Source organism: Giraffa tippelskirchi, chromosome 6, assembly GCF_054371585.1.
Source record: "Giraffa tippelskirchi isolate mGirTip1 chromosome 6, T2T-mGirTip1v1.2.pri, whole genome shotgun sequence".
NCBI lineage: Eukaryota > Metazoa > Chordata > Mammalia > Artiodactyla > Giraffidae > Giraffa > Giraffa tippelskirchi.
This window is the reverse complement of record NC_137280.1, coordinates 114,633,179-114,645,258: the sequence shown is the minus strand read 5'-3', so window position 1 is coordinate 114,645,258 and position 12,080 is coordinate 114,633,179. Positions and strand designations below refer to the sequence as shown.

At 37.7% G+C, this 12,080-nt stretch overlaps 1 protein-coding gene and 1 long non-coding RNA gene across 2 annotated transcripts in view; both read left to right on the top strand.

Moving 5' to 3' along the window:
* COL23A1 (collagen type XXIII alpha 1 chain) overlaps nucleotides 1–12,080 on the top strand; it is a 360,796-nt gene that overhangs the window by 137,479 nt on the left and 211,237 nt on the right. The gene's annotated exons all lie outside the window — the stretch shown is intronic.
* Nucleotides 2,131–4,978, top strand: LOC145508604 (uncharacterized). Its single transcript, XR_014055465.1, has 2 exons — nucleotides 2,131–2,233; nucleotides 3,080–4,978. It is a non-coding gene; the product is annotated as an uncharacterized LOC145508604 (long non-coding RNA).

Genomic DNA, 12,080 nt, shown 5'->3' with positions numbered 1-12,080 from the left:
CCCTCCACCTCCCTGGCCACATAGCACCCAGAGCCTTTTTCAAAACCATCTGTGCTTGGAAGAACCTGCATCCCTATACCCTGATCAACATTTTTCATTACTATTGATAACTAATGTTATTATTATTTACCAAACAGATCAAAAACAGGGTACCTTGTGGTTAAAGTTTTTTTACTATTATCAGTCATATATTTATTGCATAGTTATAGTTCTATTTTGAATTGTCTTGGGGGTAAGAAGTCAAGTTTAAGTGTTTTTTCCCCTGTTGATTTGCAACATTTTGGGGGGTGGGGCACACCGCATGGTATGTGGTATCTTAGTTTCCCAGCCGGCGACCGAACCCTCACCCCTGCATTGGGAGCACAGGGTCAACCACTGGACCTCCAGGGAAGTCCCAGTTTGCAAGGTATTTTTAATATCTTAAGGACAACAATCCTTTGCTGTTTGTTATAAACGTTCTTCTCACATGGCATTTGACTTTCAATTTTACGGGGAGGGTTGATGTTATAAAATTTGAAAATTTTAAGTAACCAAATTTGTTGATCTGTTTCTTCCACTGCTTTTATAGAGAGTCCCACCTGATATTAGTTAAATATTTACCTCTGTTTCCTTCAAGTTTAGGTAATGCTTCATGTATTTTTCCATCTTTATTGTTTCTTTCCCCTTATTTTAAAAGGAATACTTGTTTGCTATAAAGGATGGGGTGGGATGGGAGGGAGGCCGAAAAGGGAGGGGATAATATATGTATGCTTATGGGTGAGTCACTTCATTATACAGCAGAAACTAGCACCCTATTGTAAAGCAATTATATCCCAGTAAATTTTTTTTTTAATTTTTAAAAAAGGAAATAGAGAAGATGTGGTCTCTGCACCTAAAAAAAAAGCTTATGGGAAATATGGAAGTCTTATTTATTTTTATTCTTAACTACTTTTTTAATCTGTAATTTATTATGGTACACAATGTGAGGAGAATATCTAACTTGAGGATCTTCCCAATAACTAGTTATCCCAAAACCATTTGCTGAGCAGCCTGTTTTTCTCTTGAATTGTACAAGAAATTATTTGGTACATGAACACCGTTTTTCCAAAATATGTACCCCTTCCAATTTGTTTCAATTCCTGTGGCTATGTAATATTCCTTAACAGTTCATATCACTTTCTTGTTATTTTTCTTTTTCAAAAACGCCTTAGCCAGTTCTTGTCTGCTTGTTCTTTTAAATACACATGAAATTATTTTTGTCAAGTTATACCAGTGACAAACTGATTGGAATGGCTTTAAATGGAGTTTGGGCTTTCTTCTGATGGGTGTGCTGAACTGAGGTGAGCTTCAGACAAGGGAGTGATGTGTTGCGGTCTGTGTTTCCCATGGCTCCTCTGACCTGACACATGGGTCAGGCATGAGTATGGGTAGGATGTGCCACAGCTTTCCAGGAGAAAGATGCTAGGCTGGAATGACACAGAGGAAATACCTTAAAGAGATAATACGGAGAGGGATGACATTGTGCTTGGGTGTGAAGACTAGAACAGAAGGGAATCTAGGATTATCCCTTAATCTCCCATTTGGTCAACTGGGTAAATCATGGTGCTTTTTACCAAGATAGAATTAATGGCTCTAAGTTTCTGTACTTTTGCTACTTAAGAAAAAAATGGACTACGTGCACTGGGCATGTGTATGTGTCAGTGTTTATCCAATAGTGAGGTGATATTATTCTTTTCACATAGTAGGAACTGAGGCTCACGTTGGTAAATGAGTTACTCTTGGTCAGACAGGGTGTATGTGGTGGCCCTGAGATTCACACCCTATTGGATCTACCAAAATTGAGGCTGATCCTCATACATAGAGTAAACATTGGCTAGCCCCTCCCAGTATCATTCTGTGCCAGACTCTCTTTTCCCCAAAGAGATGCTGAGCAGAAAAGGTCTAGAGCAAGCGCTTGGTCTTCTTTGTCACCCTTACATCGATGGACTCAATAAAGGATTGCTCAGTCTGGATTGTGTATCCCCAACAGATTTCTTAAAATCCTAACCCTCACTACTTCAGAATGTGACCTTATTTGGAAATAGAGCCATTGTCAATGTACTGTAATTGGTTAAGATGAGGTCATAATGGAGTAGGTGGACCTTTAGTCCACTATGACTGATGTCCTTCTAATAAGAGAGATGACAGACACAGGCAGAGACCGGAGTGATTCCAGCCTTCACAGGAGGGAGGATGTGTTGTCTATAGTTATCATGTGAGTTGAGAAGAAGGGAATTCTGATGCTGAGTCCCTGCTGGGGGCCAGCTTCTTAGTCTTTAGCAAGTTTGCTCATCTGAGCCTCACCATTCTGTAAAAAAGGTATTATTATCTCCATTTTACAGATGAGGAAACTGAGGCCTACAGACATTAAATGTCTCACCCAAAGGCCAGCTTTCTGCTTCTTCCTGGCTACACTCAGCTGAGTACCTCTGCCCATTTGTCATTGCTGGCTGTGGGGATCCGGCTGTCACACATATGTGTTTCAGCTGACAATGTGCAGGCCTATGGGCTAGGTTATTAGTACATTTGATAATCATAAAGAAATTGATCATTTTGTTCACTTTTTGATCTGAGATGCTTTTTATAGGCTTTTAAATTTAGAAACGTGTTTGAATGAAGTACTGTCATGAGCTTTTTAATTTCATGTCAGTAATTCTCAAACATTGCCTGAGTTTGTTAACCCAGTATTTGAGGTGGGATGGGGGTGGGGGGAGAGGAGAGGGAGGGGGGAGGGCTGTGTGTAAAAAAAAAAAAAAGCCCTTTCAACTTCATCTGTGATCACTTTTCAGGGCTGCTACTTAACTACCCAAATGTTGAGTCTGTATGTAATAATTACTGTGCTCCATTTTGTGAAGAGAGAAAGAAAGCTTGCAAAAGCAAAAATAAATGTCTCCTCATTCTGAGAGTGTGATACTTGAACTCTATGAAATGACTTTATTCTATATTTACCTGGGCACAAATAGTAACTATACCCCCAGTTCCTAAACAGAAGCTCCTGAAATATTGGGGGTGACTTTTTCTTTTATTTTAATATCGTTCGTTCAACACACGCATGACACAGAGTGGACTTTGAGTGTCAGTATGGAATCATGGTGAGAAACAAGACAGACTCCCTGGATCTACTACTCTGACACTACCAGAGGAGAAGAAAGTGGCTGTGGGCAAATCATTTCCCTTCACTGTGCCTCAGTTTCATTACCTATGAAATGGGAATAAAATCAGTCAGCAGCATCATCTTGAGGCTGAACTTTTGTCTTCATCATGGCAAACTGGTTGATTGACAAAATGAACTGGTCTCTAATAAATATATTGTGAACCACTCTTAAGAATCCTCCTAGCTCTGTGCTCTGGGATTCTATCAAAGTTGAAATTTTTTAATTAAGGGGCAGATTTTACGTCCAACTAGAACTTGGGAGCTTGAGGATGAATGTTGCAATTAACAAACAGAATTGGAAAAAGATTCCAGATCCACATTGCAGTCACCCCATAGCACTTATAACAGTACCATGTACATAGAAAGTACCCAGAAAGTGAGGTTCAATGAGGTAAGAAGAGAAGTGCTACAGTATGTTTGTTTTTTAATGGCTGAAAAAGTTTAGTAGGTCAAAAAATGTTGAGGTGTGTAGATGTACTGTGTATAGTGTTGTCCAGATGTGCAGTTATATTCCCCACAGAACACTGGTGCTTTAGTTTTATTGTATATGCCTCCAGAGATATTTTACACATATAAAAGCATATATTAGTATGTATCTCTTTCCCCACTTTTGTACAACATGGGAACACATAGCTCATGTTGCTATGCACCTGTTTCCTTCATTTAACAATACATTTAACAATATTGGAGATATTTCTCTACTAGTATGTAAAGAGCTTCCTCATGCAGTTTTCTAGCTGTATAGTATTCCTTTGCATGGATGTGCCCTACTTGCTTTAGCCAGAACCCTATTTATAGATGTTTAAGTGTGTCTGCTTGCTTGCTTTTACAAAAAATACCATGGAATAAGTTCGTGTATCCATCATTTCCCATTCAATATATGCATCTGAGTAATTTTAGTGGATATCAGGGTTCAAGGACACACACACATTACTAACCTTGCTGGGTGTTAACAAATTGCCTATTATCAAGGGTGCACCATTTTACACTCCCGGTTTTACCCTTGCTTCAGTGTGTTATCAGTGTGCTATGGGTCTGGGCCGTTCTCAAGAGTAAAAAATAGTATCTCAGGGAAGTTTTAATTTGCAGCACTCTTATTTTGGGTGAAGTTGAACATCATTTCCTTTCTGTAAATTGTGTCATTGTAGCTTTTGTTTCTATTAGATTATTGGGCTTTTTCCTAACAATTTGTGGGAGGTCTTTGTGGATGAGGGAAATAAGCTCTTTGTTAAATGAATTGAATATATTTCTTTTCTGTGTGTCATTATTCTTTTGATTTTGCTTATGTTAGTGTTTTGGTCTGCAAACATTCTTATTTTTATAAACAGTCATCCTTCTTTATCCCCAGGTTCTCTGTACATGGTTTCAGTGTCCTGAGGACTACCAAAGTCTGAAATACTAAATGGAAACTTCCACAAATAAACAATTCATAAGTTTTACGTTGTGTGCTGTTGTGAACAGCATGTCCCATTCCATCCCACCCAGGACATGAATCATCCTTCTGTCCAGCATATCCTACCTGTTAGTCACTCAGTAGCCACTTATCAGATCAGATCTCAGTATTACAGTGCTTGCTTTCAACTAACCCTGATTTTACTTATTAATGGCCCCAAAGTACAAGAGTTGTGATGCTGATAATTTAGATATACCAAAGAATAGTTATAAAGTATTTCCTTTAAGTGAAAGGAGAAAACTTCTCAATATGAGAAGGAAAGCAAAAAATGTATGATTGTATGCTGAGATTGCTAAGATCTACAGTAAGAATAAATCTTTTATCCATGAAGTTGTGAAGAAAAAAAAAAGAAATTTGTGCTAGTTTTTCTTTCGCACCTCAGACTACAAGAATTATGACCACTGGGTCTATTAAATGCCTCGTTTAAGGTGGAAAAGGCATTAAATTTGCACATGAAGATATTTTGGGAGAGAAAGAGACCATATTCACATAACTTTCATTACAGTAATTGTTGTAATTGTTCCATTTTATTATGTTATTGTTGTTAGTTTCTGATTATGCCTAATTCATAAAGTAAACTTTATTGTAGATATGCATATATATAGGAAAAAATATGGATACACAGTTTGGTACCATCCTAGGTTTCAGGCACCCACTGTGGGTCTTGAAATTTATCCTACACAGATATAACAAGGGGAAAATTATAATCCACTCTATCAATTCTATTCTTTAGATTTTTTATTTTATTCCATTGATCTTTCTATTCATGTGTCAATGCTAGACTTAATTATCATGATTTTATTATACGTTTTAATATATGATGGGACTGCGCTGATGTGCTTAGTTGCTCAGTACTGTCTGACTCTTTGTAACCCCATGGGCTGTAGCCCGCCAGGCTCCTCTGTCCATGGGGCTTCTGCAGTGGTTCAAGTCTTCTTTTGTATCTCTTAGAAGATTTAAGATTCTTCATGTACATATTGTAAATTTCTTATTAAATCTATTCCTAGGTATCTTGTATTTTCAAATAGGATAGGAAGAATAAAATAGAATAGAATTAAGATCTTTTCTGTCATTATCTCTTCTAACTTGGTTATTTTAATATAGGAAAGCTATTTACTCTATATTAAATTTCTATGTCACCATATTACCGGATTCTTTCATTGTTTCTGATTCTCTTGGGATTTCTAAATAAGCAATTATATTGAGAATCAAAGAGTTTTGAGCTAAAACTTGGATAGTGAAGGAAAATAGATAAGAATTATACTGATTTAAGAAAAAAATTGGAATTTGGGAATTACGTGAACTGATGTTTCTCTTTTGGGAGAGTGTATTTTGAAAACATTCTTAAAACATAAATAGCTGTTCAATAGATTTAAAGGTTTCCCTTTTTTCTTCTTTTTAATAGAAAACCTTGCTTTGAAAATGAAGTCAATGTAGAAGTTGAAATTTCAGTTCTGATAGGATTTAGCTTTAAACAAATAGATATCTATAATTCCTTATACTATTTGTGGCTCAGAAATTTTGACTTCGAAGTGGTATGCTCTTAAAAATAACCTGGTAGAGAGGAAAAATAACTCACTTAGAGCAAGTAAGTACCCAGCGCAGGGTAATAGGAAGAACCCAAAATCAAAAGTTTAAATACTTGAGTTCAAGCCATGGCTCTGTCAACGGTTCATCACAGTGTTGTCCACCTTGGTGGGCCTCAGTTTCCTAATCTCTAAAATAGGACTGATGATAACTACCTAACAGAGTTATTGTGAAAGATCAAATGAGATCATATATATTGAAAGCATGTAGCACACTGCAAGGCACATGGCTTATATACAACAAATGGTGGCTATTATTATTAATACATCTATTAATTTAAGTCATCCTTGGTGTGTTAAAGATACAGATCAGGCTGCTATAACATAGACTCCTAAATACTATAGTTATGAAGATGTGTTTTCTGCTTGTGTAACAATACAAGCAGTGGTATAGTGGCACCAAGGTATTGTACACCCAGGTTCTCAGTGTACTGTGACTCTACCATTCTCAACACATGGTATCATCCCATGGTCCCAGAAGACTGCTGCAGCTCTCATCATTGCCTGATCGCTTAGCCTTCAGGAAGTGAGAAAGAGAAGGCAGGGTGCATACACTTTCTCTTTAAGATCATGCCCAAGGAACTGCTCACATGACTTCTGCTCACATGCCATTCAGTTCAGTCCCTCAGCCGTGTCCGACTCTTTGCGACCCCATGAACGGCAGCACGCCAGGCCTCCCTGTCCATCACCAACTGCCAGAGTCTACCCAAACACATGTCCACTGAGTCGGTGATGCCATCCAACCATCTCATCCTGTCGTCCCCTTCTCCTCCTGCCCTCAATCTTTCCCAGCATCAGGATCTTTTCAAACGAGTCAGCTCTTCGCATCAGGTGGCCAAAGTATTGGAGTTTCAGCTTCAACATCAGTCCTTCCAATGAACACCCAGGACTGATCTCCTTTAGGATGGACTGGTTGGATCTCCTTGCAGTCCAAGGGACTCTCAAGAGTCTTCTCCAACACCACAGTTCCAAAGCATCAATTCTTCGGCACTCAGCTTTCTTTACAGTCCAACTCTCACATCCATACATGAGCACTGGAAAAACCATAGCCTTGACTAGACAGACCTTTGTTGACAAAGTGATGTGTCTGCTCTTTGATATGCTGTCTACGTTGGTCATAACTTTCCTTCCAAGGAGTAAGCATCTTTTAATTTCATGGCTGCAATCACCATCTGCAGTGATTTTGGAGCCCAAAAAAATAAAGTCAGCCACTGTTTCCAGTGTTTCCCCATCTATTTCCCATGAAGTGATGGGGCCGGATGCCATGATCTTAGTTTTCTTAATGTTGAGCTTTAAGCCAATTTTTTCACTCTCTTCTTTCACTTTCACCAAGAGGCTCTTTAGTTCTTCACTTTCTGCCATAAGGGTGGTGTCATCTGCATATCTGAGGTTATTGATATTTCTCCCAGCAATCTTGATTCCAGCTTGTGCTTCCTCCAGCCCAGCGTTTCTCATGATGTACTCTGCATATAAGTTAAATAAGCAGGGTGACAATATACAGCCTTGACGTACTCCTTTTCCTATTTAGAACCAGTCTGTTGTTCCGTGTCCAGTTCTAACTATTGCTTCCTGACCTGCATACAGGTTTCTCAAGAGGCAGGTCAGATGGTCTGGTATTCCCATCTCCTTCAGAATTTTCCACAGTTTTTTGTGATGCACACAGTCAAAGGCTTTGGCATAGTCAATAAAGCAGAAATAGATGTTTTTCTGAAACTCTCTTGCTTTTTCGATGATCCATCAGATGTTGGCAATTTGATCTCTGGTTCCTCTGCCTTTTCTAAAACCAGCTTGAACATCTGGAAGTTCATGGTTCATGTATTGCTGAAGCCTGGCTTGGAGAATTTTGAGCATTATTTTACCAGCGTGTGAGTGCGGTAGTTTGAGCATTCTTTGGGATAAACTAATCACATGGCCACTCCTAACTGCAAGGGAAACTGGGAAATGTAGGGTTTATGCCCTTCTAAAATAAACACCGGGAACAACTAGCAATTGGAGCCATACTTGGTATATGAAAATGACACTTCCCACATACCACCAGATGTCCCTGTGTCTGAGCCCATTTGTGACCTACTTTGGTGTGCAGAGGGGAGGGTTACAGGTGTGGAAAGGCTCAGGATCTGGTATCATGCCTTATTTAACTGTAAGGTCATGAAGGTGTATAACTACCATATCCAAATCAGCCTTGCTTTTTCTCTGGGACTTGCTTTGGGAGGTTGCCTTTTCATGAAGTGGATCTTATGGTGATTTTTTTTAATAAACTTTATTTGTTTGGTTTCTTTGGTTGTGCTGGGTCTTCATTGCTGTGCAGGGCTTTCTCTTGTTGCAGAGAGCAGGGGCTACTCTCTAGTTGTGGTGCACAGGCTTCTCATTGCAGTGGCTCCTCTTGTTGCAGAGCTTCAGTAGTTGCAGCTCCAAGGCTCTAGAGCACAGGCTCAATAATTGTGGCTCACCAGCTTAGTTGCTCCACAGCATGTGGGATCTTCCTTGGACCAGGGATCGAACCCATGTCTCCTGCATTGGCAGGTGGATTCTTTACCGCTGAGCCACCAGGAAAGTGCCCAGCTGTCTTGATATTTGTCTTGATATTTGATGTGGTAGACACTGTTGGTAGAGGTTGAACCTTGATTGTTTTTGCTACCATCTCAATGCATGGACAGTGCCAGACATACAGTAGATGCCTATACATGTTGATTGATGACAACTAGACTGATTCTAATGAAAGGATCATTTGGACACAAACGATAATCCTCAGTTTACTTCATTTGCTTAACAGCTCTGGATGTGATCATGTGCCAATGCTTTTATCTCAGGAGTTGTAGATGAGAGTGCTTTATGTATCAATCTTCTAATTAAGACCAGACAACAAAACCTTCCCTGTCTCTAAGACCACTTCTCTAATTAGGAAAAGTAGTAAGTAAAAAGATGGGGGGGAGTGGGGGAGGTACGGCATCTTTCCAGTTTGAAAGCTGTATTTAGGCTGGGACAGTTGTGCCTGTAATTATCCTGTCTGAGTTGACTTTAATAAGCATTATATTTAATGCTTTCCTCTCAAAGGGGAAAAAAGTGATTTTTGCAGCCAAGTGTATAAAACAGCTTTATTCACTAAGCTTGAAAGACATAGTCATCACTGTTGGATCTGTAGCAACTCTGAGCCAGAAACCTCATATCAGAGCCTTGGCCAGAAGGTAAGAGTTGATTGCTTTCAAGGAATCACAGGATTCAGGCTGGCTCAGGTCCTCCTCCTCTTCCCGTGACCATCTTCCAGTGGTAGACATGTGGGAAAACAGTGCTGGATGCAAGGCAGGCAGGATCAGCCTCTTGAGAACCTGACATTTAAACCATGTCCTCTTTCCGGGTTTAAGGCATCACCATCTGCTCATTGCCCAGCTAGAAACCTGGGTCAATCCCTTTAACCCTGCATTCCAAGGGTCCCTACCAGGCTAACCAGCACCCTCCCTACCTTACTTCAGACCCTTCACATTCTCCTGCTTCCATCACATTTTCTATCTTGCCACCTAACTTACCTCTTCTTTCTCTTCTCGTCATTAAACAGTTTTTTTAAAAAAATAAAAGTAATATGACTACATTTGGAAAACATAAAAAAGTAAGAAATAATCATGTATAATACTACATCGTAACAGCTATCATCAACTTTTATAACATTTCCTTGTAGTATTTTATTTATTTATTTAAACCACACTGTGACGTGTAGGACCTTAGTTCCCCAACCAGGGATCAAACTCACACCCTCCTGCATTGGAAGCACAAAGTCTTAACCACTGGACCACCAGGGAAGTCCCTATTTCTAGTATTTTTTAATCATAAGCATAATTATTCTTATAATTTTAATTATAGTTTATAAACAGCCTTTTATCTCAATGGGTTCCAAAGCCTTTTCCAAAAAATTCTAGTCAGTTCTCTAGATGTATCATTTTTTATTTTATGACTCTCCTGTTATGAGATACTTTGGTGGGCTTCTAATTTTTCATATTTACAAATAGCACTGCAGTGAACATTTTCACTTGCATATGCATAACCTTTTCAGTGTTTTGAATTATTTCTTTGGGATAGATTCACGAGTTCAAAGGAAATGAAGTTTCTAATATTGCAGAAATGATGTTCAGAAGTTGTACACCAATTTGTAATGCCATAAACAGTGGCATAAACAGTGGCATAAACACATAAACAGTGTTTGAAAAACTTTCAATACCTATGAGTATCTTTCTGAATTTTTGTTGTTGTAAAAAAAGGGAAAATTATCCATGGGAAAAATTTGTTTTATTCTTATTGGAAAAAGTAATACATAGTTGTATAAAATGAGAGAAGCCAAAAGAAAACTAAACTCAACTATAATTTTGCCCTCAGTGAACCATAAACATTGGTAATATTATGGCCTGTATTCTATCTGAAGTTTTAAGCAAATGTATATAAAATTTCTTTTGCTTTCATTCTTCCTTTTTTTACATTGACTAGAAATATTTTCCACATAACAGTTTTATGCTATGTTAATTTTTTAGGACATTAAATATTGTTTTCACACAATTCCCCATTTTTGGAAATATATATTGTTTTCAATTTTCTGCTATCTGAAATAATATTGTATGACCATGTTTACAACTAAATCTTTACACATTTTAAACAAATGAATAGATAAAGAAGTTGTGGACTTTTAAACAATAGAATATTACTCAGCCATAAAAAGGAACAAATTTGAGTCAGTTGCAGTGAGGTGAATGAAACTAGAGCCTCTTATACAGAGTGAAGTAAGTTAGAAAAAGAAAAGCAAGTATCATATATTCATGCATATATGTAGAATCTAGAAAAATAGTACGGATGAACATAGTAGAGAATGGACTTGTGGACACAGTTGTGGAAGCTGAGGGTGGGACAAATTGAGAAAGTACCACTGACATATACACATTATCATATGTAAAACAGATAGTTAGTGAGAAGTTGCTAAGTAACGCAGGAAGACCAGCCCGTGATGACCTAGAGGGGTGGGATGCGGGGAAGGGAGGGAAGTGCAAGAGGGAAGGACTATATATATATAATATATATTTATAAATATATAATTATGGCTGATTTGTGTTGCTGTACAGCAGAAACAAACACAAAATTGTAAAGCACTTTTCCACCAATTAAAAAATAAATAAAAATTTTTTTTAAAAAATGGAAAAAAAGACTCTTGTTTATAAGTACTCTCTCTGACTTGTGTCTTCTGCACTGGATATTTATTACAATGTTAACAGAGATATACACTGGAAAACTTTTAGGTGAAAACCTGTCTTGTTTGACTTGTAATTCATGTAATTAAAGAGGTAGAGACTTTTTCATATGTTTATTGGACAGTTGTACTTCCTTTGGAATTGTTTATTTGTTACGTTCTTAAATTTTCCACTGGATATTTTAACTCTTTCCTATTTTGCAAAATAATTTTCAGTTTTTAAACTGCCTTCCAATTTTATTTATTCTGGTTTGACTTTTTTGTTTATTTGTGGGGTTTTTTAAATTCTAAATCTTGTTCTTCATGACACCTATGTTTATTGTCATATCCTGGAAAGGTCTTTTGCCTCTCAACATCATAAATATTTTCTTCTAGTACTTCAAAGGTTTAATTTTTTACACTTAAATCTTTAAACTCTCTATACTTCATCTAGCCAGGTGCTGACTGTGGATTATAATCTTTTCTTCTCCAAATAGGTAGTGAGGAGTTCCAAATGGTAATGTCATAGAGATCACTAGCTGGTTACTTTAAATGTCAACTCTTTTCAAATTAATATGTACATTTTGTATAATTTCTGTCAATCTTAATGAGATATTTTGGAAATTTGACAAAATGAGTCTAAATTTTATCTAGGAGAATAAATGT